This window comes from Electrophorus electricus, chromosome 23 (assembly GCF_041902795.1).
Source record: "Electrophorus electricus isolate QZ-2024a chromosome 23, ASM4190279v1, whole genome shotgun sequence".
Classification (NCBI taxonomy): Eukaryota; Metazoa; Chordata; class Actinopteri; order Gymnotiformes; family Gymnotidae; genus Electrophorus; species Electrophorus electricus.
In genome coordinates, this window is record NC_137519.1 from 15,625,001 (window position 1) to 15,650,888 (window position 25,888).

General features: G+C 43.3%; 1 protein-coding gene across 3 annotated transcripts in view; it reads right to left on the reverse strand.

Annotated features, from left to right (window-relative positions):
- The window catches only part of cdh11 (cadherin 11, type 2, OB-cadherin (osteoblast)), a 51,881-nt gene extending 28,563 nt beyond the window's left edge, over window positions 1–23,318 (reverse strand). For 2 of the 3 annotated variants that reach the window (XM_035520791.2, XM_081705944.1), the window contains exon 1: window positions 22,947–23,318. The gene's annotated coding sequence lies outside the window, so the exon portion shown is untranslated. Of the gene's footprint in view, window positions 1–14,591; window positions 14,730–22,946 lie in introns of those variants that run through there. The other variant, XM_035520792.2, reaches the window with a different exon arrangement.
- Between the last annotated feature and the right edge of the window lie 2,570 nt (window positions 23,319–25,888).

Genomic DNA, 25,888 nt, shown 5'->3' on the forward strand with positions numbered 1-25,888 from the left:
GGTTCTGCCCAGATGGAGCTGTTTGACTGACAGTTTTATCGTTTGACATTTTTAGAGATGATTGAAGACCAAATGGTGCATTGATAAGCATCATTTTATCCTCAATACCTTTTCAGCGGGCCTTACCCTGGGGGAAAAGGTTAATTCACTGAATAGGTAAACAGCAAAATTAGACCTCCGAGCCATTTCAGATGTTTGCAGATGGGATGGAGATGAGCAAATGAGACTGATAAGGTTAGCTGTCGTCACGCCAGCGAGCACAGAGGCAACACGCTGCATCACTGGGAATTTCTAGTGAGTTCAATAAATATATAATGGACTTGTCTAGGCTATGGTTGCATTTATGAGAGGGAATCTTGACACATATCACATTCCTCTGACTGTCTGTAAACAGCCTGACCTATAAATCGAGGTTGAGTTTGCAGAGAGGCAAGGAAGGAGTCCATACAGAGTTGAGCTTGTGACAGGGTGTGTGAGAGGAGAGGGGAGGAGTGGAGAGGAGGAGGGGAGAGGAGAGGATAAAGGAGAGAATCTAATTAAGATATAGGACATTTTTCCTAGAAAGTGTCTAAAAATAAAATCGGTTTTGGAATGTTTTGAATAAATGTAAATCTGTATTTCACAAAATAAAAAATAAAATAAAATAAAATAAATGAATAAATAGATGAAGGCTGGTTTGGATAAATGTTTAGAAGAAGCTAGGACATGTTCAGCTCATTCTCCCAGGAAAGACCATCTGAAGCTCAAACCGCTATACAGTTAGAGCTTAGAGCCCCTTAGAGATGTTTAGAAAAGCCGGAGCCTTCTCTCCAATCACCTCCGGGTTCCTGGTCCTGCCCACTGACTCAACCACTCTGTGTCCCCCAGAACAGCACTGCTGATTAGGAGCTAATGAGTCAAGATGGGAAAAGCAACAATTCAGCAGAACCAAGCAGGAGATCAACGTGGAGAAGGCAGAGTGTAGCGTGATCTCACGTGAGTGAGAGTGAACACAGGAGTGATCTCACATGAATGAGAGTGATCAGAGAGTCATCTCACACAAATGAGAGTGATCAAGGAGTGATCTCACATGAATGAGCGTGATCAGGGAGTGATTTCACATAAATGAGAGTGATCTCACATGAATGAGAGTGATCTGGGAGTGATCTTACATGAGTGAGAGTGATCAGGGAGTGATCTCACATAAATGACAGTGATCAGGGATTGATCTCACACATCTGAGAGTAATCACAGTAGTGATCTCACACATATTAGAGTGATCAGGGAGTGATCTCACATGAGTGAGAGTGACCAGGGAGTGAGAGTGATCTCACGTGTTATCTGTCTCTCCAGCTCGCGTCCATTGTGCTCTGCTGTTGTTAATTAACAGTAAATTTCCCAGCCGGGTGTGTTGTGCCTGTTTGTGAATAATATTGTAACATATCACAGACTCCATAGCAGCAACCTAATGAGTCACAAAGCAGAGACAATTAGGAGAGACTCCTGCCTGTGGGACGTTATCCAGCCCCAGTGCTCTTCCATGACAGGACCAGATGGAGTAATGCTGAAGACCACAGTGAGCAACGTTCTGACCTGTTCAGATGATGATGGTGGAATTAATTGAACTGAAATGAAGTTTGAAATGAAATTGAGGTTTCCCACTACAGAGAGCTGAGCCAGGAGGGAAAGTATAAGAGCAACACACGCGTGCGGAGCAGCGTTTTAACTGTGCTGTTTCAACTGTGCTCCTTTAACTGTGCTGTTTTAACTTTACTGTTTCCGTTGTCGTTTTAATTGTTATTTTAGTTGTGCTGTTTTACTTTTATTGTTTTATAGTTGTTTTATAGTAGTGCTGTTTTATAGTTGTCCTGTTTTAACTGTGCTGTTTTATGGTTGTGCTGTTTTTTAGCTGTGTTGTTTTAACTGTGTTGTATTAACTGTGCTGTTTTATGGTTGTGCTGTTTTATAGTTGTGTTGTTTTAAACTGTGCTTTGGCAGTATTTAGCTCTCTCAGCACCCTCTGGGCTATGAAAAGTAATGCATTTGAAAATATGTGATTATGTATGTCACACATTTCTATTGGGGTTGTGATTATGTATGACACATTTCTATCGAGGTTGACGGCATGAACCTTTGGAACATCGGGAGGCAGGAGATCCAACCTTAACATCCGGACTGTGGCTTTGATGTGCTGAAGCTTCAGGGTGGCTGTTTTCACAAGCTAACCTAACCATGCAACCCACCCACCACCACCACAGCCAAAGCTATCACACTGCACACACACACACACACACACACACACACACACACACACACTGCACACACACACACACACACACACACACACACACACACACACACACACTGCACACACACACACACACACACACACACACACACACACACACACACACACACACACACATGCATGCATATATTCACTGTAGGTGCCTGATTAGGTATTAACCCACTGCCATTTCCTGAGGAGCACTAGTGACAGAAACGTAATCCTGTCTTTGACCTCAAACTGTCGAGCACTTTCACTCTCTCCAGAGCACACACTCACACTCTCTCAAGAACACACATTCACACTTTCTCCAGAACACATTAACACACTCTCCAGAACACACACTCACACTCTCTCTAGAACACACACACACACTCTCGCCAAAACACACACTCACTCTCTCCAGAACACACTCGCACACTCTCCAGAGCAACAGCAGAACTGTGGCACATATTAATGTGACATCAGCATGAGTGGACCATTTCTCTGCCCCATTCTCGTGAACAGGGCTGAGACTGCAACCCTCCGATCTTGCATTTGTTTTCTGGGACTCTGAGTCAGGATTCTTTGGGATTTATGGACAATGTTAATCCCACAGTAAGAAAAAAAAAACAGTGTCACTGTCTCTCTTTATTTGGTTTTGATGCTTCTATTTCTGTGACAGTTACATCATGGCACAGTGGTATTAGCCTACCAGCACCTACACACCAGCTGAAAGGAATTCTAACAGTCATTCTATTAAAAACAACAGAAAGAGCAACAATCATTTCTATAAATAGATAAATAAATCTATAATATTGCTGATACAAACAAAGCTATTAACATTATTAGTCTACTTAGTAATACTTAGTATTTAGGAGATATTCAGTTTTTACAACAATATAAATCTGACCAAAGTGACTAAATTCTGAAGCCTTGAGCTGAAATACCAGTCCAGCATATCAATTCATCACCTCTGCATCTCAGTTTAATCAAACCGTCATCTTCCAATCAATAGTGCAGGCGGATTTGAAATACATTAGTGTCATGTCAAAAATCTAAGAAAATCTATCTGGACACAGAAAGGTGGTGTTAGTAACCCTGAAACCCATGATGGTGTGTTAGTAACCCTGAACTCCCTGGTTTTTGAGAGACAGGGCATCATTTATCTACTTATAGCTGCAACTGGTAACTGGCTCGCTAAAACCAGCCATCCGCCTTGAAAACAAAACAATAAATGTCTTTCAGACGTGCAAAGCCACAATCTCCATCTAAAGGCCAGAGGGTCAGATGGCCTGGGTGTTGTGCTAACACTCTGCAGTCTTTGGTTAAATGTTTTATGACAACAAGTCATCTGCACATGAAGAGACAAAGGGTAAGGGTCAGAGGTCACGGCTCTGAGTGGTGGGGGCTGGCTAATGCAACCTACTCACAGATGATTCAAAACAAACAGCCCTCCCGCCCCACCCCCAGAATAAAGACTGGGATTAAGCTCCTGAAGAGGCTGGCATATGGCTGAAATTGGCAAATACACAATCATGGCAATCACTAAAGAAACCATGTTGCGATTGTCGATATTTTAAGGGTAAAGATTTTCTGAATGGTCATCACTACAGTGATCCTGGTGTGTCTTTGTTTTAAGCTTTCCAGAGTGGAAATGGATTTCTGGATTTTTGTTCAGTCACAAGTTTCCATTTTCTCAGTTTCATGGTCAATTTGTCACATTCATGTAAAAATGACTGAAGTGAGCTTTCAAACTTCCAAAAAAGGACCTAAATAAGCAAATTAATTAATTAATTAAAATTGCCGTACAATTGAAATTAGTTCCAAATTAGATCCACATAATTGTTAATTAGTGAAATAAATACTGATTATAGTCAAACATATGACAGTTAATTAGAGAAATAAATACTGATTATAGTTAAATATACAAAAGTTAATTAGGGAAATAAATACTGATTATAGTTAAGCATACAACAGTTAATTAGTTAAATAAATACTGATTATAGTTAAGCATACAACAGTTAATTAGTTAAATAAATACTGATTATAGTTAAACATACAACAGTTAATTAGTGAAATAAATACTGATTAGAATTAAACATACACCAGTTAATTTGTGAAATAAATACTGATTAAAGTTAAATAAACAACAGTTAATTTGTGAAATAAATACTGATTATAGTTAAACATATAACAATTAATTAGTGAGTCTGAGCACTGAGCTCCTTTGTGTAGTGCTCAGCCTAAATGCACCCTTAACACAACGTCTGTGTTTGTGAAGCTTACATACAGTAGTAGCAAATCAGTCTAGCTAGTCAAAGGCTAGTAAATGGGTCTCGACAATGTAAAAGAACCTTGAGCCAACCCTTGAAGAAAACTAGACGTCACAGAAACATTATGGTTTGCTGAAATGCTATTTTCATTATCTTCAGTCACTGAAAATATTATTCTTAATTTTTAAAGCACTAGGAAACTATGAATATGAACAATATTAATGTGTCTCCATGGTAACATATCAGCTAGAAACGTTCAACACGGCTCTTATGGTGCAGTGGGTAAACCAGAGGTTTAGAAAGATCCTTGATCTACACAAAGGTCAAACACCACCCCAGCATTAAAGCGCCTGCTGCAATACCACGTCAATAAACGAAGGAGTTTATCTTCATGTTGAGACAAGAGGAAAGTGTCTTACACAGAAGACTCGGCTTAAAAGTGACCAGGAAGTTACAACGATTACTACAGGTGCCGAACCCACTGGAGCCTTCACGGAGCTGTAGAGTGAAGAAGAGTGTTGAAGAACAGAATCAAAGACCTCACAAATACCTCTCTCTGTGAGTATTTGTTAGGACAACGCTCTGAAGCTTTGAGAAATTAGAGGATGAACAGCATGTAGAAAAACTCACCAACTTACTCGCAACACACACACACACACACACACACACACACACTCACACACACTCACACACACACACACACACACACACACACACACACTCACACACACACACACACAGCTGAACAGAGGGGAAAGATCAAGGCATTAAACGCTATGGGCTCTGTGCCCACAGATAACGTCTGGTGACATAGCGAGGTTCATTTAGTGGAACGCTGCCCAGCAACGAGCGCAGTGAGCCGGAGCGCCATGTGACAAGCCTCACCTCCCTCATCAACCAGTACACCAGTGCTCACACTGTACTGGTCACTTCCACGATGAAAGAGAAGAACAGATGGTCTCTCAATTCAGAGTGTGTGTGTGTGTGTGTACTGGGCCTGAAAGAATTCTTTTTTAAAAAATATGTGGACCTACCAATAAAAAGGACAGTACCAGATATATCACTATTTTAATAGCTTCTATTCATAATTGTATTATATATTAATATACAAACTGAATTTCTTTTGAACTCCCCTTGAGATTTTGTGCAATGTGTGGAGTTCAGAAGTGTAGTCTATAAATATAACTCTGGATTCATGGCGCTTTGATATGAATGTTTGTATGGGCTCAGAAATGTATGCGTGTGGTGGGCAGTACGTGGGACATTTGTATGTCCAATCAGCCGGTACGTGGGACGTGTGTATATCCAATCACTGCTTGTCAGCTGTGTGAGGAGGGTAATTAGCAGCCTGGTCCTAGTGCCTGGAAGAACAAGGCAAAGTAAGTTAGCCTTGTAATTACAGTGAGAGGGACAACCCAACAGGCTGCTTAGCGAGACTGCCAGGATATTAACACAGTGCTTTCCAGCACAGGCCCAGACAGGTACATCTGCATATGCATTTTGGTTTTATTAAGCAATTAGTGTGGACAAGCAGTCCCTCTGTTATATGGGAGTGTTCAATAGAGGTCTGTTTAGTTAGGAGTTATGAGGTAGGTGAAGGTATGCACACCCCTCCTCGGTACTCAGGCTACAGCACATACAGGAGACCTGCTACGCCTCCACCCTGAGGAGGTCTGTTAGGCTTTGGCTCTGACATGCCACACACAGATATAAACACAGCCGTCTCTGAAGCTGCTCCAATGTGTTTTGTAGAGTCACGGCGTCGTCTCCCTGACAGTCGTGTGGGTTTAAGACTGAGACATGGAGAGAGTGAGACGGGAAGGCAGAGAGGAGGTGTTCAGACAGTCTGGTCTCTCTCTCCCTCTGTCTCTCCCTCTCTCTCTCTCTCTCTCTCTCTCTGTCTCTCTCTCCCTCTGTCTCTCCCTCTGTCTCTCTCTCTCTCTCTCTTTGTCTGTCTCTCCCTCTGTGTGTCTCTCTCTCTCTCTCTCTCTCTCTCTGTCTCTCTCTCCCTCTGTCTCTCTTTCTCTCTGTCTCTCTCTCCCTCTGTCTCCCTCTCTCTCTCTCTCTCTCTCTCTCTCTCTCTCTCTCTCTCTTTTTCTTTCCCTTTTTGTCTCCTTTTTATTTTCGTTCTCCGCCCCTCTAAATTTCTACATTTAATGAACATTTAAGGATTTTTTTATAATGTATTAATACAATCTAATCAGAAGCTTTAGAAAACGATCTCGGTTGAATATTACTGTCATGAAGATTTTATACAGTCTAAACAATGATCAAACGGTTTACTGTTTTGAAAAAAAAATAGCTGAATGGACACAAAACATCTAAATGCAAATGTGGTTATTAAAGACATATGGCAGGATAAAAGAAAATTTGACTAACGCGGCCCAGCGTTTCCATGGTACGAGGATGTGACAAACAGCGCAGCGTTGCCGTGGTAAGAGCACGTCCCCCCTGCAGTTCGCCCTGGGCAGCCACTGGTCATGTGGCCATGACTGTTAATATATCAGAATGAAACAGACAGAAACTAAACATCTGAACCCGGCTTCGGCAAACGCCGAGAGCAGCCCCACACTGTCACCTCGGCAGCACGAGAAAAACCCATGTGCAAACCCCCTGTCTCCACGGCCGCGAGATCCCACACACGCTCCAGCACGTCTGACTGAGAAGGACGTCAGGGCACTATGTCTCATTGGCTGAACTGTGTAGGGGAGAGGAGGCCGGTCTCCAGTATACCCGCTCCGCTCCACCACAGGAAACCCAGGCTGGCTGTAGCATGTTATTCAGAGAGCGCCGGCTAAACGTCAGCATGACAACGTTGGTGTCATCTTTGACAAGCACACTGCACCTCCACGGCACCTGACCCCGCCTCTCCTCACACCCTCGATAGGTGGCATTAAGAGGACGTTGAGAGGTTGCTTCTCCTTTCTGAGAGTCTGAGACTTGATATTCCTGCCAATGCTTCTCTCTCCAGGGTGATGTTTATGGATAAGCTCTTGAATATGTATTCTGCAGATTACAGCTTTCACCCCCCAGTTCCATCATCCATTATTTCCTCCCAAAGAGGTCACCCCCCCACACACACACACGGCTCTCTGTCACCTGACTCATGCCCAAATTAAATCACTCCACTTTGCCCCCTTCATCGTCATTTATTTTGAAGGAGACGATGCCACTGCATCGAATTACCTGAGCGAGAAACGCATCCACGGGAAATTCGATCGGCTTTTAACATACAGTTAGGCTCCGTGCGATGAGTGTTGGATTCCCCGTGATTTATACATCAGATTAAAAAAAAAAACAATGTCCCACTAAGTGTGAAAAAGTGACTGATCATCAAATTATCTCAGTTCCACATATCTGACCGTAATTTTGCAAATCGTTAGGTTTTCATTTGTCTGGATTTCGTTTGACGCTGAGGGCAAATGATGTGGTATCACCCCGCTGCTTTCTAGAGGGATTTGTCAAGACGAATTGTTCGATTGTGACACTCTATTTTCTAGAAAGCTCCAAAAATTAAAAAAAACCTTGAGGAGGCCTGTGAAGATTAGAAAATACTGCTGAATTAGAGTGTTATGTCTGGCTGTCCCTCCCATCTCCGTTCAAAATCAGCCATAAAACATTGACCACCACTGTGCAGAGACTGTGATCTCACTCAGATAAACACGGCCTTCGACAAGAGAGGATAAGCAGAGGAGGAAAAACATAGACCTCTCTGAGCTGAAACAAGCTTTATTATTCATATAAGCCCAAACTGACCAGTAACTTCATGAGACTTTGTCAGATCTGATCTCGGTAGTTACCGAGTGCGGTTGGATTAAAATTCTTACGTTCCTACGCTTGCTGGAGGCAACCCCAGGCCAGAAGGATAAGACGTCTCTGCTGTACTAATCACAATGACCTGGTTTTTCTCTTCTGTCTTGCTACCGTTGCCCGGAGCAGGACCAAAGCCAATACCCCCCCCACACCCTTCGTTTATTTCCTGTTTTGTTTTTTTTTCCTTTATTTACTGCAGGTCTCCGCGCAGTCGGGAGAGGCTGCAGTGTGTGAACACTCATCTTGATAAGCGTGAGTCTGGAGAAGTGTGCGTCTACACAGCCTCCAATGAGTATCGAGTCACGTGAGTCCCAGGAAGAACCACCCCCCTCCATTAGAGGTGTCTTCTGAGCACGCTGGGCAGAGGTGGAGGAGGTGGAGTGCTACTGACATACGCCCGCTGTCGCTTGCCAAATTAAAAGAGGCTCCAGACTACTTTGGTGAATACTAAGCAACTGCTGGCCTGCCCGCTGTGATTCATCCACCCCCTTTGGGTTGCCATCATTCTCCTCAGCTGTGAAATCCCCCCCTCCGGACTTGCATGTACAAAAGAAGAGAAAGAAATTTGTCAAGCTCGATTCGTAGATAAATAAGGCATTTGCTGGATTTATTTACGAGTTAGTAGTCACTGTGGGGAAGACGTTGACCTCGAGTGGTGAACCTGACACAGGCGGTTGGGGAGGAGAGAGATTGCTAAAGCCAAATCTGGACACGATGTCTTTCCCTCTCATAGTCTCTGAACAAATTGGGCAAAGTCAGATGACATTAATGAAGGCCAAGGTCTATCTGCTTGCCACCCCACACACACACACACACACACACACACACACACACACAAACGCTGAACAGAGGAATGGGAACTTCTCATTGCATGCTCCATGGTTAATGACTATATCTGTCATTTTCGGAGCTCTACAGGTTTCAGTCTGTTCTGCTCACAGCTCCATCGTGGCTGATTAGTGGTGGTGTGCAGTGTCCTGTAAACGTTGTCACCCCACACCTCTACTGAGCCCTGAGAACGCCATCCCCACTTCCACCATCACGCTGCCTCTCTCTCTCCCTCTCTCTCTCCCTCTCTCTCTCTCTCTCTCTCTCTCTCTCTCCCCTTTCTCCCTGCTTTACCGTGTCAGTGACCCTCTCGCACTAAGAGCCTGAGCACACACTGTGTCACTTTCCTGATCTGTATGCCCTGCATATCGAGAGCACGGTGATGAGAAATAATTTATAACCTTAATGAAAGTGAGCTGCACTCTGCACACTTGAATAATGCAACGTTCTTTTCTTCTCCACCTTTTGAAATAGGCACATTATGCCTGTACAATGATTGTAATATTTCATGTCATTCACACAAAGTCAGAATCAAAAGTCAACATGCAACAGAAAGGACACTTGGTATATAATATATCAACTTTTTATAAGCCATCAAAAGCGAAGAAAATGTCAAATTGTCACCAGAGTCATGACCTCTGTTTAATCTGGATTATGTATGTGTGTGTGTGTTTAATCTGGATTATGTATGTGTGTGTGTGTTTAATCTGGATTAGATAGAAAATTAAAAGGGAAGAGGGAATAGATAATGCACACACCAGTGCAATCAGCTACTCCAGCAGGCAGGACACACACACACACACACACTCCAGCAGGCAGGACACACACACACACACACACACACACACTCCAGCAGGCAGGACACACACACACACACACTCCAGCAGGAAGGCTGTGATGGGTCCTGTAACAGGTCCTCCACACAAAGGGGTTAGGGTTCCTCACACACACACACACACACACACACACACACACACACACACACACGCATGCACACATGCAGCCACACACACACACACACACACACACACACACACACACACACACACACACACATCCACCGGGAGGACTTGGGTAATAAAAGATGAGGTTAAAATCGTTCCATTCATTTCAATGTCAACATGATTGGACTCAGAATCTATTAAAATGCTCAGTTTAAAATGTATGGGTAAAGAATTCAGTTACTCTGTTACTCTGTTACTTGAGCCTACCTGCTAACACAAGCCCTTTCAGTTTAAAACACAGAAACTTCCCTTTTCGCCTGCCTCTCCCTGGCAGTCCTTCAGTGACATACAACAGGGCAATTAACTAAAATGTAAGGCCAATTTTTATTGTTTTTCTACAATATATTTTTTTAAGTTCCAGCCCTAGGTGTATTGAACTGTCACTGGCCAGTCATAAACTCTTATTGTTTGCCTCAAACCATGTGAGATTAATTTTTCTTTTAAATGAACTGTCCAGCCTGCTTTGCCGCTGGAGCCCGAGATGTCGTCGCGGTATAAATGGTTTATGTCAGGGCTTTCGTCAGGATGCTTCCCCCAGAACCTCTCCCAGTAATTGAAAAGCCACCTCAGATGGAGAGTGCGGCCAACGGTGCCTGCTGCATAAAGAACACCCCTGCCCCCCCACACCCAGAGCGAGGACAAGCCCCCCAGGAGCGAGGATAAGCCGCCGCCGTCTCAATTATGGGAAGAGAGGAGCAAGGCAATACAGTGATCCCCCCAACGTTGCACACGTGAGCCTCGAACAGCGAGACAGTGGGAAGAGAAAGACCAGGAACAGCTCCGTGTCTGGATCAGGGCTGATCTTCACCTCTACGGTATCAAGTGTGCACAGAGCAGGTCGTAATCAGGCACCAGCTGCTGGGTTTGCTCCCGCGACCCTCTCAAACTCCTCGTATCCCCTTTGTTGTGGGCATTTCTGGTTCCTGGTTCTTAGTCTCTTCTCTGCTGTGCTTCTCTTTGGTTGTACATCTTTGATGACAAACAACTGTTTCCACCTTCCATTTCAACCTGGTGCTCCAGTTCACCAGTGGGCTGTGACAGCCACACTCTGAATCATAAAAACACATATTTATACATAAGATACATATTTATGCAACTCTGCATGTGCATTGCTGCAGCGCGCCAAGCTGAAGTGCTAGTAGAGTATAGCACAACAGTGGGCGAAAATATGATCACATGACCATGATCACATGTCCACACAAAAACAGTTAACTGTGAGTGAGGTGTTGGCCCAGGAGACTCTGCAGCAGGGATGAATTCATCCAGCCAGGTAATTCCTCTTAAAGACATCACGGCCTGTCCAAGCCTCTGGGAGAGTCTGCTAAAGCTCTCTGACAGGCATCCGGAGTGGAGAAATTCCTCCCAAATGCCTCCAGGCTTGGGAATTCTGGGACATGCCTTCTGTGCCGGGAGCCAGGCTAAAGGCACATCGCACTGCTTCTCCACTGTTCATTACCACCACGTCTCTTCCAAATGAAGACACGCTTACAGCCTGAAGTCTGCATATTCAACGTACAGCACAGGACTGCAAACTACAGGAAATCCCTGCTGATATTCACTGATATCCGCACTACTCCCTCCTTATATATTATATATTCACACCACCGCCACTTTTTTGCTGAGCTGGTCTACTTTCTCATCCAATACATTTCACTGCACTGTTAACCATGTGATAACATAGATATGACTAATAAACTAACTCATATAACTAACTAAACTAACTAAGTCTTTAGTATGTCTGCAGATCTCTGTGCAACATTTCACAGTCTGAACTGCAGAACCTGTATAACTAATAATTTAAATGAGTGAAAGTAAAATTACTTTGAAGAATCAAATCTAAAAACACATTTTTCATAGTGTTTCATAGGCTTTAATAGTCCACAGTCTGTTTTTAATAGTCCACAGTCTGTGTTTTTAATAGTCCACAGATTGTGTTTAATAGTCCACAGTCTGTGTTTTTAATAGTCCACAGTCTGTGTTTTTAATAGTCCACAGACTGTGTTTAATAGTCCACAGTCTGTGTTTTTAATAGTCCACAGTCTGTGTTTTAATAGTCCACAGTCTGTGTTTTTAATAGTCCACAGCCTGTGTTTTTAATAGTCCACAGTCTGTGTTTTTAATAGTCCACAGACTGTGTTTAATAGTCCACAGTCTGTGTTTTTAATAGTCCACAGACTGTGTTTAATAGTCCACAGTCTGTGTTTAATAGTCCAGTCTGTGTTTTAATAGTCCACAGTCTGTGTATTTAATATTCCACAGTCTATGTTTTAATAGTCCACAGACTGTGTTTTTAATAGTCCACAGTCTGTTTAATAGTCCACAGTCTGTGTTTTAATAGTCCACAGTCTGTGTTTTAATAGTCCACAGACTGTTTTTAATAGTCCACAGTCTGTGTTTTTAATAGTCCACAGTCTGTGTTTTAATAGTCCACAGTCTGTGTTTTTAATAGTCCACAGACTGTGTTTAATAGTCCACAGCCTGTGTTTTTAATAGTCCACAGTCTGTGTTTTTAATAGTCCACAGACTGTGTTTAATAGTCCACAGTCTGTTTTTAATAGTCCACAGTCTGTGTTTTAATAGTCCACAGACTGTGTTTAATAGTCCACAGTCTCTGTTTTTAATAGTCCACAGTCTGTGTTTTAATAGTCCACAGACTGTGTTTAATAGTCCACAGACTGTGTTTAATAGTCCACAGTCTCTGTTTTTAATAGTCCACAGTCTGTGTTTTAATAGTCCACAGACTGTGTTTTTCGTAGTGTTTTTCTATCACAGTGGCCCTTGTGTTTCTAAGGAGAGATATTCAAATGCAGGCAGTTTTCAGGTCAGCAGTCATGCAAGTGCGCTTCAGAGAAAAGCTTATGTTGAGTGAAAGCAGGTGAAAGGAGGGATTGTTAGAAAAGGGGGCGGGGTGTATCGAGGGCCTCTAGCTTCTCAGCCAAGGGATGAAAAACAGAGTTTTGCATGACAGTTAAAGGAAGTGGATCTCGTCTGCTTTGCATGTGCTGCAGGACGGCGTGTGTGTAGGGGGCATCCTGCACACACCCGGGTTACACATATCTTGTGTTTATATCCCTGCGGGACGCCCGGCTGGACGTCGCGGGTCTCGTGGTCTTTGCAGATATGTCAGTAGGTGTCCTCTCTGTTTCCTCCCAAACTGCAAAGGCCATTACAGTCTGTCTTCTTGAGCTGTTGTAGAGCTAATGTTCGCCAGGCTATTTACGAAGAGAAATGTGTTTTTTTTTGTAATGAGAGTTTTCCCACAGGCCATCCACACTGTCAGACACATGGATGTTATTCCTGCTTTGCTGTACAGTACAATCTCCCTAAATAGAGGTCAGTGGAAGATGGACATCCTCATATTAAATCATTATAATGAAATCTGATTACTGAATAAGATCTCACACAACACTTTACCTCACAGTCTGTATATAATATTACTATTCAAATTGGACCATTAAAATGTACAAAATAAAGTAGAAATTACTTTACGTCCGATCCTGTCTAATATGCAGTCTGACAAATGAACCTTCAGAATGAAAGGAAAATCCATGATCAACATGGGTTTCCAGTGAGAGCTGATTCCAGAGGGAACGTTTGCTAGGACTCGCTATCGTTAATAGTGAGGTGGAGATGCTGTCCCCTGCAGCGCCCCCTGGGGGTCGGCTGTGGGTATTTATAAGGATCTGCCCCCGTTCCGTCTTGTTAGAAGTTGGGCTGGCGCTCCGGCTTGAGCATTTGAATCCGCCATTGTAACGGCCTGATAAAGAGATTAGGGCTCTGTGAAAAGAGGTGGGACAGCGTCTCTCTGCTTCAGAGATTCCCAGCTGAAAGGGCCATTGTGCTGCAGTTACACATCCTGCCTTCCCAGAGTACTTGATGACCAAAACAGCGGACAACAGAATTCCTGTGTCAAACAAACCTCCCCTTGTCTGCCTGAGTCGATCTGCTTCATTTACAAACGCTTGCCTTTGTGACCCAAACCAATTCCCATTAGCCGCTACTAGACGCAGAACCAAAGCAATTATTCACCCTTTCCCACTTTTTTAGCACAAAAATCAAATGACACAAAAACTCTTAAAAAGATGAAATCAATGGAGCCCCATTGCTGAAAACTGCTTCAGAAGAGAAGCTACGGCACATGTGCAGGCCTTTCTCGTCTTCCTCGTATTCTCTTGTGTTTTCTTTCTTTGTCTAGGCGGTGTGGTTAGCATATGCATGCCAAAGACAAGAACACTCTCGACCGAGCACCAGATGTTCCAGTGTAAGGGAGTTCACACACTGCTGATGCAGGAAATGTGGGAAATTAAACCTTCAGATATGTCGAATTTAGATAATTAAATAATAATCAACCAGGCCCTATTTGCTATTAAAATAACAAAAAAATGAAGGAAAAAAGACAAAAGAACAGGAAAGACATTTGCATACCTATTCAAATGTAGTGGACACTGGCATGGAGAGGGATAAAGTCCCCTCCCTGCCTCTCTGCCTGCCTCTGCTGGTGCTGTGATCTTCCAGGAAAAAACACTCAAAAGCTCTGGTTCTGAACTCCAGCTCTTATTTTTGGTTTTTAATTCATTACAGTCAGATTTGCTGCCAGGAAACCGAAGCTGCCACAGGGTCCTGAAGATTGAGAGGTTATCACACACACACTAGGACCTTAGGTCCAGTCCTCCCTTAAAATATTGTTCCACCAGGAAATAGAACCATTTCTCTTATCACCGCACGCTCTGTCGTGGGTGCCCAGGAGTGTGTTGATGTTTCAGGAGGTCGGAGGTCGCGTGCTGGGCTCTCCACTCCTCCTGCCTTTGACTGACCTCTGATGAGTCCCATATGTTACTTTTTGCAGATGAGAGCCGCTGCAGTGACCAGACACCAAGGACCACGCAGCTGGAAAATGGTGGAACAGAAAAGATCCTCCCGCATGGCGTGGTGGCGTTGGGTAAGGCATCGGCACCGGGCAGGAGCTCGGTCACCTGCTCCGTCCCCCATCCCTCCGGACTGCTGCCCACAGTGCCGTGCCTCTCTGCGACTCTCCGAGCCTCACCGGCTGCTCGTAAAGAAGCCGCACCCCTCCCCCGTGTGTGCTGCCGCACCCTCACACGCTCATTTTCTCGCTCTTTCAGGAGGGAGCGATAAAAAGGTCTGGTGACTGACGGGGGAAGAAGACAATGCTGACATCGGCGCGATACCTTACGCAGGAGTCGCTGCGAGCGAGGTGAGAAGCAGAGTCCGAGGAGAGCGCAGACGATGGCAGAGCGCGGGAAGTGGGAAGCACGCACCCCCGCTCCCAAAGCCTGTCTGACATTTAGAGAGCCTGTTTGTGGGAGGAAAGTCGGATGGAGCTCTTGACCTTCCGCTCATTACACGCACAGCACACCCTCCACCACATCAAATATTGAGGACGCGCGGGGCCACGGCACTCGGTACGGGGAGACAGGAGACAGAGGCAGCCCTGCCCGTACTCCCAGGCCTTTTGTTCTCCGATTACCACACGCCATTTTCAGGGAGCTTCTCTACAGCCTTTGGTCCGTTTGTAGGAATAATCATATTGAAATGTCAGTACCTCCAGTACATGGCCTGTAGGTACATCAGTGCAACACCAAGCCCGGAACTGTACACCCAGACCAAGTGCAAAAAAACCCAGAAATGTCGCTACGCTGATAAAGCACACCTGGCAGCGTTATCATACCTCTCGTTTCCTTCACTTAGGTAATTTCACAGGCTGCTGAAGTAATGTATAAATATTTGAAGATGGAATAATATCATGATTAACATAGTTCCTCAGTACGTTCAGGTACTACATGCAAAATATGTGCCACTCGAAATTAAAACAAGCAGGTTTTGATTCATAGCGTTTTTCTCCTGCTTTCAATAACCTCCAAGACTCAATTAGAGTGCAGAATGAAGAGTACACATCCCAGTGAGAAAACCCCCCCGAACTGCTCCGAATCCAAGCCGGCCGACAGCACAGCGCACCATGACAGAGCTGGCAGAAGCAGTGCACAACTAACAAAACATACTATTACCATACGCCACCAGATAACGAACAAACCCTGAATGCTTAACACTCTGATTGTAGACTGTGGGTGATTTGTAAATGAAAAGATGTGAGTTCACATTCAGCAGAGGTAGCAGGGCGCAGGTTATGACTGTTTGCGCCTCGGAGCTCCGTGCAGCTGTTAGCAGCCGCGCTAAAACCTCCGTACTGGTTTATTAGCCCTGAAGAGGAGAACGGTTGCACAGTGTCACGGGGTGCACTGGAAAGGGGAAGGCAACAATTAGCATTATTGCAGAATAACGGTGGGATTAATGGGGTGTGTCATTAGGGATTAACATACACGCCCACTCAAAAAGGAAGAAGCACTGCACACATTTAAAGACCAACACAGCAACCAACATAGCAACATCTGCTAAAAGTCCAATTAAACAGTGCCCTATAGGTGCATAGTCTGAAAAGCTGTGAAAACATTCCTGCACTACATAGCTTCATAAAAAAAATCTGTTAAAAATTCTGTGCATTTCGTATGAGATGGTATGCAACAAAAAAAAAAAACTAAACTTTTTTGTCATTTCATTGGCTGTAGGAATGGAAACCACGGCAACATCGTTTGGTGTCCCGTATCCATCTGTGAAATATAATGTTATAAGATAAAAGGTCACGTTTCTTTAACACAGACCTTTATCGTCCAGCCTCCAATAGTACATCATTAAGTGAGCAGTCAGACGCATTTTTACCCTGATGAACCCCAGGCAAAGCCCAGCCAGCCAAAAACGATGCCATCATCCCAACGACAGCGAGGAGCTACTTTTCTTTAAATACCAGTGTATAAATCATTGTCCTGTACATTCAGTGTGTTACTGGAGGGAAAGAAATCTCAGCATGACTTGCTCCATGCAGAGCTGCAGGAGGCTGAGGACAGAGCTCGGGGTCTCTGGGGTACACACTCTGGGTCTCACTCCCCAACTTGCTTCTAAAGGTCAACTGGGCCTCAGCTCTTTAAGAGTCAGTATTTTTAGTTCAGTTGATGAGAGCATATTTTAATGACTACATATGGGAGATAAATTATCCTTGAAATTCTAAAATAAGCCAGACACTTGAATATGAGAAGTAGAGGATTTTATAAAAATGAGAACACATAGGAGAAGAGATTCAGCTGGCCAGCTTCGCCTAACAAACAGCCAAGCTATGTATGTTCTGGACAGCACAGGCTGACTGTGGTGGGGCATCGGTGAAAGGTTTCCCTGTGCGAGTACAGTCATGACCCTCAAACTCATTCATCACAACCAAGTTTTGGACTTTAGCCCGTGCCAGAGATGCCAGAGTCTGGGTTTAATCCACCACGTTAGTCCTGGTCCTACGTGATAGTTTAAACTGATGTCTAAAGGGCTTCTAATGATCACCAATTTCTGGAATTGTTGCTAATGATTTTCTACATCAAAGTTAAATCTTTGAAGTAATCTTTTAATAAGTTATCTTTTAAATAAGTTAACTTTTAAATAAGTTATCTTTTTCGTGTTTCATTCATTTCTTTTCTTGTTTAATGCTTGGAATTTCTAAAACTTTTTTTTTTCATTATATTAAACTTTGGAGACCATTAATAAACTGAATATATTGAATTTCAATTTAAAAATGCTAACAAATCTAATACTCATTTGCAGTGAACTGTCACAGAAAAAAATAAGGCACAATTGTTTTTATTCACAGCGATAAGATAATGAATCCAAGCGATTAGCCACCCAGGTGTAAAAGTAAAGGGTAGGAACACGTACAGCTAGTTCTGACATCACCAGTGGGAAACCAGCCTTCACTTGGTGCTACAACATACAGTACAGAGATATACTCTACTCATCTACTCTACTATAGTATACTCTACTCATCCTCATACAGTATAGAGGTATACTCTACTCATCTACTCTACTATAGTATACTCTACTCATCCTCATGCAGTATAGAGGTATACTCTACTCATCCTCATACAGTATAGTATACTCTACTCAGAGGTATACTCTACTCATCCTCTACTAGTATACTCTACTCATCCTCATACCGTGTAGAGGTATACTCTACTCATCCTCATACAGTATAATATACTCTACTCATCCTCATACAGCATAGTGGTATAGTCTACTCATCCTCATACAGTATAGTATACTCTACTCATCCTCATAGAGTATAGAGGTATACTCTACTCATACTCATACAGTTTAGTATACTCTACTCATCTTCACACAGTATAGGATACTCTACTCATCCTTATACAGTATAGAGGTATACTCTACTCATCTTCACACAATATATTATAGTCTACTCATCCTTATACAGTATAGAGGTATACTGTACTCGTTCTCATACAGTTTAGTATACTCTACTCATCCTCATACAGTATAGAGGTATACTCTACTCATACTCATACAGTTTAGTATACTCTACTCATCTTCACACAGTATAGGATACTCTACTCATCCTTATACAGTATAGAGGTATACTCTACTCATCTTCACACAATATAGTATAGTCTACTCATCCTTATATAGTATAGAGGTATACTCTACTCATCTTCACACAGTATAGTATACTCTACTCATCCTTATACAGTATAGAGGTATACTGTACTCATCTTCACACAGTATAGTATACTCTGCTCATCCTTATACAGTATAGAGGTATACTCTACTCATCTTCACACAGTTTAGTATACTCTACTCATCCTTATACAGTATAGAGGTATACTCTACTCATCTTCACACAGTATAGTATACTCTACTCGTTCTCATACAGTTTAGTATACTCTACTCATCTTCACACAGTATAGTATACTCTACTCATCCTTATACAGTATAGAGGTATACTCTACTCATCTTCACATAGTATAGTATACTCTACTCATCCTTATACAGTATAGAGGTATACTGTACTTGTTCTCATACAGTTTAGTATACTCTACTCATCCTCATACAGTATAGAGGTATACTCTACTCATCTTCACACAGTTTAGTATACTCTACTCATCTTCACACAGTATAGTATACTCTACTCATCCTTATACAGTATAGAGGTATACTCTACTCATCCTTATACAGTATAGAGGTATACTCTACTCATCTTCACACAGTTTAGTATACTCTACTCATCTTCACACAGTTTAGTATACTCTACTCATCTTACATTAAATGTGGCTGCTGCATTGCAAAAGTTTTTTGTTTTTTTTTCAAAGTCAGTACATCATGGACGCGATTATAAGATTATCAAGCTTACCAAGCTTAGCATTTTATCATATAGGGTTTTCTTTGTTTAGTCTTCTCTAAAATTATAATTTATAAAAGAGTCATGAAGATCAAATCTCAAGTGTGCAGATGTAGGAAAAGCTCAAAAGAAAGCAATATAAAATAATAATGTACATTAATGTACACAAGAGTGGGCTTGACATTATTCAAAAACCTAAAAAACACAAGCAAGCAGCTTTAAGAAAATATACTACAAAACGGACACATTCAAAACTACAAAAACTCCTGCAGGGAGTCATCGAGGTCTGGAAGACCATAACATCCTACCCTGTACCCACCACCATCTACATATTACAGCCATACCCCCACCTACGTCCTACAGCCAGAAGAATCCTGCCACTTGTTCTGCTAGCTGCTGTTTACCATGTTAAATATCAGGGTCTTAAGACCAACACAATGAACAAACACCAGTGAATAATTCTTTACCCTTGTGAGCAGGTCTCTCTCCAGAAGCCCCCCCCCCCCCCCCCCCCCCAAGTGCACAGCTCACATAAATCCAACACTTCAAGAGAATCCATTAAATGCATTGACTGAGACACAGTGAAAGCCACGACATCCTATAATGCGACTATATTAACTGCAGTATCTGTTTTAGGCTTCCAACAGCTCTGTAAGGTGAGTGGATGAGTTCCTCGGACCGGTGTGGTGAATAGCTCAACCACGTTTCTAACTGCACCATAAAGACAAATGAGTCTATGTGTCTTCACTATGTGTCAAGTATTTTAATAATTATTCCTCCAAGGAAAATTAGAACATGAAATTCCATGATCTATCCTCCTAATTGCACACATTCCAGGCGTTCCTAAGAGCAGCACTAGACATTAGCTCCGTATGCCAGAATTCTGTCATAAAGGCAGTAAAAGCCTTCGGTGGAATTGGCATTATGAGCAGAGGGAAGTGCAGAAGTAGCTGTCTTCCACAGAGTGGCAGTGACGATGCAGACCCGTCCCGCCCGGATAGACCCGTCCCTGGCAAGGCGACTGGGTGAGTGTTATTAATGCGTATGAGAGAGGCCTGGGACAGTTATTAGGAAAGCAGCTCATCTGTGAAGGAGCAAAGCATTCCGGAGGAAACGACCGGCCAAAAGCACAGCTGTCCTCCCTTATAACACTGTAACCAAAGACCAGTGGTATTCCTGGAAGTAACGCTCGAGTCAGAATGATCATCAGTGCCTGGGGCATGAGATATGTCTGTAGCAGCAGTGGATCAGGTGAGAAGACGCAGGAGAATGTCCGTCACCTCTCACAGGACAGACAGTTACAGCTAACTTCACCTTCGCAGAAGCGAGTAGTCGGCGCTCTTCAGTAGCTAAACAGATGCATGTCTGAGAAGCTTCAAGGGTTCCAGCACAGTTGTGCCGTAGAACGTAAACACCTTTGTCTGACAACAAGAAGGTCATTCTTAGAAATGATCAAAGAACTGCATTTAGTTTTTTAAAAAAAGGGGAAAAAAATCTCCTTGAAAATCACCAGCAGTCAAAATAACAAATGTGTTTATTTACTGGAAATGACAGAGTCTCTTCTTCTGCAGAGCACTCTAATGCTGTAACGTGGAGTCAAACTAGAGGCTGCAGCCTCCCTCATGCTAATGACCTCTCTCTCCTTCTCAGGCCTGCTCCAGTCTGCTCAGGTGACACCAAAGGTAACAGAAGCTACTGGCTAGAACCTGATCCTGCCAGTGTGGTCCAGCATGGTCCAGTGTATGGTCAACGTGGTCCAGCGTATGGCCAGCAGGGTCCAGCGTATGGCCAGCGTGGTCCAGCGTATGGCCAGCGTGGTCCAGCGTATGGCCAGGCCTCTGTTAGTGTCGGCACCCCTGGAGAGCACAGGCAACATTGGCCAAAGCGCTCCATCTTGGTGAGGAATCCTGTGATGGAGAGAGACTGCGCTGGGCCACAGCTAAAAAGAACAACAGCACCCCCTATTGAACACTTCCAGAACAGCTTTCCTCATGTTTATCTTCTTTTCTCCGTTTGGAGCTTTTTGAACCTTCGAATTGTTTAGAGCAAAACTCCAAATAAGTAAATAAATATGCAAGCAAGCAGTTTTGCAGTGTTTATCACAATTTACACTTTAACTTTTAAAACTAAATGAGTTTAGCCTAAACTTTTAAGCCCCTGGCACAAAATTCTTAGAATAGATTTTCATTGTTGCATTGAATTGGTAGGTATAAACACTTGAAAGACTTTATCAGTTTGCATTATCAGTAAGTAAATTCAAAGTAGCAAAATATTTATCATTTAATCAAACGATTTGAAAATATGCATGAAAATCATTCGGAAATTAGGAAACGAGATAAATGGGAAATCCATTTTTTATTCTTAAGAACTATTTTACCACAATCAAAACAATCAAAACCCCTGTTAAAGGGGACGCAGAATCTTAGCCAATATGCGCTCTATAGGAAGTAATTACTGACCTGCTAAACTTTAAAGGACATGTGTGCTGGGATGGGGGGAGACAGCCGCATTAAAGCGAGAGCTCTGCCTCTTCACCAGGTTCTCCACCAGCGCCCAGCGCACTGTCTGGAATGCGCACTGAATACTGAAGGCTTTACCGAGTCACTTCAGACAGACAGCGACGCGGATATACTCGGGTATACAGCTTTATATAACACCCATCTTTGAACAAAACGCTGTCAGCGTCGAAGAATTTAACATTCAAAAACTTTATCGTTTCCCCAGCCAGATTACAGATCTCTCACTTTTCTTTGGATTCAGTGTATTATATTCTCACTAAAAACGATGCCTTATGTCAGGTTTGTTACTGACAAAAACATCTGTATCATGGATATTCGACACTGCGTTCAAACTTGGGGTCTGTGTATGTCCATGATGGCATTTCCACATCTAGCGTATTCGTTTTCGAAAAAAACAACGGTTACGCACAGTGTTTCCATAATGAAATGGTACATTTGGTCGACGTCTCATACAGCTTGCATATAGCCTTTTTAAACCAGCTATTATTTATTTTTATCCCACATAATACGTTAGATTGTCACATGAAGTTTAAATCACGTGTGTATCTTTGTTCATTTGTGCACAAAAATCGACCGCACTGACGTGCGAAATGCATCTTAATCAACAATGTGCCAGAGAAGTACTTTAGAAATAAGTTCTGATGCTCGGCGAAATATGAAATGGTGTTGATATTAAGGCCCTGTTGAATGTTCTGTAAAAAACACAATTAGATAGAAAATGTTCAACACTTTCCCAAGTGGACGGTATATTAGGAAAGGGATCAGGAGAAGGCTGGCTGCTCCGACGATGCCCCTGGCAAGGGCAGATCCGCTCCGAGCATCTGCGCCCAGAGCTGAATAATAACCCCGTCCACGGTGTTTGGAGAGAGATGGACAAGAATCCTCGTTTAATTGATTTCCCCCTCAGCATTTAGGTGCCGTTGAAAAAGAAACCAAACGATCAGATTCTCTACATGAAACTACAGGCACAATGTGAGCAAATTGCTGGCAGATGTCGGTAACAGTCTCGTTCCTTACCTTTGCGCACGTTCAGCCGCGGATCCGGTTGATCTGTGATCGTCCCATTAATGGCTAAACGCAGCTTCGCCTCTCACAAGCAACCAACATCCACAAGACCAGTCCCCCTCGTATCACTCCAGATAAACGCGGCTCTTTTATACAAGTCCTCTTTCAGTATTTTCCTACCAGTATGTCTCCCTGGTTTCCGCGCGAAGGGGAGAGCACCACTAAGTGTCAGAAGTGTCCAGATGAAACCGTGGCATCCCGAAGTCGGTCCGGTACAGCTCCGCGCGTCTCCTCCGCCAGTGCGTGTCGGTGTAAGGCAGGCAGGCTGTGACTAAGTAAAGTCCCCCCCTTCTCTCTCTCTCTCTCTCTCTCTCTCTCTCTCTCTCTCTCTCTCTCTCTCTCTCTCTCTCTCTCACTGCGCTTCCAGATGGACGCAGTTTCTCATCTGTCGCTCGGTCCCAGCTAAGCCAGGAGGCCAGCTCAATAGTTAAACTGGTCCAATCAAAACAGGTGGATGGTGGCTAAGCCCTCCCCGGGGACCGAGAGGCGCACGCACACTGTGACCACATCCTCGGAGTCGTTTAAGATTTTTTCGGATAAAAGGGAAATAAAAGAGGACATCCTTTGAGGTGTTGTCATGAAACATTAATTCAATATTTTATTTATCCCTCAATACATTAATAGGTGCGCGGTAATTTCTGTTGTTGTTTTTTTCATTCTGTTTTATTCTTTTTTTCTTTTTGTCCGGTATGGTGAGCAAAAACACAAGACGTTTTTTTTTTTCTTCTTACTTTGTGCCTTATAAAGTACCAAGACAAAGACACACATTCAGGACTCAATGAAAACAAGGCCATTAAACAGCAGTCCAGGTCAAAGGTCACTGTGGAGCTAACTAAGGTGTCTGCTGCACATTACAATTATTCCACGCTGATTATGTCATTCTGGACTCCCACGGTGTTGTAAAATAGAGCTGCTCTTGGTTTTAATATTATTATATGAATTAATTAACATTATAGTCATTAATATTAAATTAATATTATTTTCATATTAATTCTGAGTTACCTGATTTGCAAATAATTTGCATTAACGTGCATGCAACAAGTGACTTATTAATAAGCTTCAGGTTTTTGTATTCAGAAACAAATGTGACAGAAACGTGTCTTTAAATGTGGGCACATACAACCCTTCCCATCATGCAGTCACGACACTAAAATAAGCATTTTCTATTTGTAGTACATGTGAAACACAGGCCTTGATCACTGTCTTAGATTGGGGAATTGTACTAATAAACATAAGTGGGTCAGCACTGGGTCATATCCAGATTCAGCAGTAGTGTCAGAGCTGATCTGGGCTGTAGGAGACTTTTTAGATGGAGTGAACAATCAACTCATGAAAGGATCAGGTCTTTTAATCGCTGAATTGAGATGTCACGCAGGTACTGGCTATACTGCCCACGTGGGTCCACGTGTCCGTGTTGGTTTAAAGAAGTGAATGAGAAGGGGTTGGGGGAAAGAGGAAGAGAGAAAGAAACAGAAAATAGAGAGAGAGAGAGAAAAGAGGAAGAGAAAGAAACCGTTGGTAGTGGCAGAGAATCAGCTGTGTGCCAGATTTAACCAGCTGCCTAAGAGGCACAGAGTAGCCCTCATATGGAGACGGCAGTGATTTGCTCATCCTTCATTCCCACGTCCATGCATCATGGCTATTTCAGGCTCGGAGGGGAACTTGATCAACTTCCCTTTAATTTTTAGAACACATAGTTTTTGGAGCAGCATGTTCTATGTATATCGGAAATTAATCACATTTCATTCATTCAGAAAGAAAAAAGAAAAGCATCAATTCATTGTATGTTCATGCTTTACTTCCAGTGCAAAGTGCATCTAACAATCACTTCTGTAAGCAGTATTGTTCTTTTGAATGGAGCAACTCGACTGGCTTTTGTCACACATCTGCTGACGAGGGCTACATTTTTGCCAGTGTATCTTGGCCGTGCTCACCATGGAGCGGTTGAACAAACCGAATGAGACATTCGTTCCAGCGTGTATCCCAGTGGCTTGACATGAAGCGCCATGTGTCAGATTTCATGGGCTCAGTCCTACTAACACCGGCACTGTGTTTTTGAAATTCCACTTGGCCAATGGAGCTGAAAGAAGATCGAGACATGTACGCCCTTTGATATCATTTCCACCGTAATGAGTGTGGCAGAGACCCTGTGCTAATCTCTTAAGAGAGATGTCAAGATTTGCTGGTGTGACTGAGACGTGGGGGTGAGGCAGATGTGACCACAGTTCAAATGAAACCAAAACAGAGCAGTTCTCAGTTCTGCTAATGGAGTGTTACACTCGACACCTTATCAGTCAGAGGTGTGTATCAGAGCAAAGACTCCCTATTTTCTTCGAGAGATCCTCCACAGATATGGCCGTGGTTAAGGAGACTCCCACCCCATTAAGGGCAGCTTCAAAGCTGGAGTCCCCACGGCTTATCGCCCGCATCACACCGGGTCATGGTGGGACTGTGGAAGGAAATGCAGGAAGCAGAAAGTGAGTGGGTAGCAAGCAAAATAAAAGTCATTATAAGGCAAACGAGGAACCTTGTGGCGGTTTGCGTTGCTGTGTCTGCCTCCCCTCTGCCTCTCTGAGTCACTGACCGTGTGTGAGTTTGACTTTGGTGCCATCTTCCCCGGACTTGACTACAGACAGATGCTCCAATGGTTCCATCCTCATAAGGAATCCCATCGTTCCAAACGGAGCACTTGGACATAGAGAAGGACCTATGAATAATTCAGTGAGGATTTCTATGAGGAAGGCCTTCCACCATGCTGGCGATAATTACATTTTCTGCTGATGCCTGCCGTTCTGCAGGAGATGTGGCTAATTACTGAGGCAACTGTACGCACGTGCTAATGAGAGAACATTACCGCTACAGTGTCTTAGTAACAGCGATCTGCTACGAGGACT